The sequence below is a fragment of the Cebus imitator genome, unplaced genomic scaffold, assembly GCF_001604975.1.
Source record: "Cebus imitator isolate Cc_AM_T3 unplaced genomic scaffold, Cebus_imitator-1.0 Scaffold223, whole genome shotgun sequence".
Taxonomy (NCBI): domain Eukaryota; kingdom Metazoa; phylum Chordata; class Mammalia; order Primates; family Cebidae; genus Cebus; species Cebus imitator.
Window position 1 is genome coordinate 1,361,316 of NW_016107538.1, and position 2,119 is coordinate 1,363,434.

Here is a 2,119-nt window from a genome sequence, read left to right on the forward strand (position 1 = left end):
TTGAGGTGGATTTTCGCTCCATCAACACAGGCTTTTTGGGAAACACATTCAAACCATATGGTATTCCCCACAATACTGAGCCCATCTGTCATTTCTGTGAAGCCCCTGCCACTCAGAATGCATAAAAGGATACTTAGCAGGATTGATGATGGGACCTGGAGTCTCCCTGAGGAGAGTCTAGGGCCCCAGAAGTGAGCTTGCACCTCCCGGATCTATTAACCATTAGAACCCAATCCATGTTCCAAACATAATCAGTTCTTTCCAACTTTGTTCTTTTTCAGTATTGTTTGGCGATTTGGGACCTCCTGCTTTTCCACATGAATTTTATTTTGTTTTTTTTTATTTTATTTTATTTTATTTTATTTTGTACAGGCTTCCACTCTATTTCCCAGCTAGAGTGCAGTGGTGCAATTATATATCATGGCAGCTCCAACCTCCTGGGCTCAAGCGATCCTCTGGACTCAGCTTCCTGAGTAGTTGGGACTACAGGCATGCACCACCAAGCCCAGCTAATTTTTTTAATTTTTTGTAGAGACCAGGTCTTGCTATGTTGCCCAGGCTGGTCTCAAATTTCTGGCCTTAAATGATCCTCTGGCCTCAAGTGAGCCTCCTGCCTCAGCCACCCAAAGTGTTAGGATTCCAGGCATGAGCCACCACACCTAAACGCCCACATGCATTTTAGAATCAGCTTTTCCCTTTCTGTGAAAACAGGCCATTGAGCTATTGAGAGGGGTTGCATTGCATCTGTAGGTCATTTTGGGTAGTACTGCCATTTTAATAATATTAAGTCTTAAAATTCAGGAACGTAGAATATCTTTCCATTAATTTAGGACTTCTTTAATTTCTCTGAACAAAGTTTTATAGTTTTTAGTGTACAACTCTCGCAACTCCTTGATTAAATTTATTCCCAAGTGTTTTTGTTTGTTCGTTTGTTTGCTTTTGAGACAGGACCTGGCTTTGTTCCCCAGGCTGGAGTGCAGTGGCACCATCTTGGCTCACTGCAACCTGTCTTCCAGGCTCAAGGCATCCTCCCACCTCAGTGTTCTTAGTAGCTGAGGCTACAGGCACACACCACCACACCTGGCTAATTTTTTATGTTTTTTTGTAGCGATGGGGGTTTTGCTATGTTGCCCGGGCTGGTCTCGAAATCCTGAGCTCAAGCATTCCTCCCACGTGGGCCTCCCAGAGTGCTGGGATTATAGGCATGCCCTACAGTGTCCAGCTTTCCAAGTATTTTTACTAATGATAATGTAAATAAACCTTTTTTTTTTTTTTTGAGGTGGAATTTTGCTCTTGCTGCCCAGGCTGGAGTGCAATGGCGCGATCTCAGCTTATTGCAACCTATGCCTCCCAGGTTCAAGCGGTTCTCCTGCCTCAGCCTCCTGAGAAGCTGGAACTACAGGCATGTACCACCATGTCTGGCTAATTTTTTGTATTTTTAATAGAGATGGGATTTCTCCATGTTGGTCAGGCTGATCTCAAACTCTCAACCTCAGGTGATACTCCCACCTCAGTCTCCCAAAGTGCTGGGATTACAGTCGTGAGCCACAGCACCCGGCCTGAAAACGTTTCTTAATTTCATTACAGATTGTTCATTGTTAGCGTATAGAAATATAACCAATTGTTTGTTGATCTTGTATCCTGAAGCTTTGCTGAATTCACTGATTAGCACTAATTGTGTGTGTGTGCATGTGTGTGTGTTCTTTAAATTTTTCAATATATAAGATGTCATCTGTGAAAGAAATAGTTTTACTCCTTTTCCAATGTGAATGCCTTTTATTTCTATTTATTGTGTAAGCTGTGGCTAGAACTTTCTGTATGATGCTGAATAGAAGTGGTGAGTGGACATTCATGATCTTAGCAAGAAAGATTTCATCACATGCACTCACCACTGAGTATGATATTAGATATGAGTTTTTCAGGCTGAGGCAGCTCCCTTCTAATCCTAACTTATTGTGTGTATGTGTGTTTTATCATGACAGAATATTGAAATTTGTCAAATATTTTTTTCTGCATGAATTGCAATAATCATGTGAGATTTTCCCACTCATGCTATTAATGAGGGACGCTGCAATAATTGATTTTGCATGTGTAATCAACCTTGTGTACCTGGGATAAA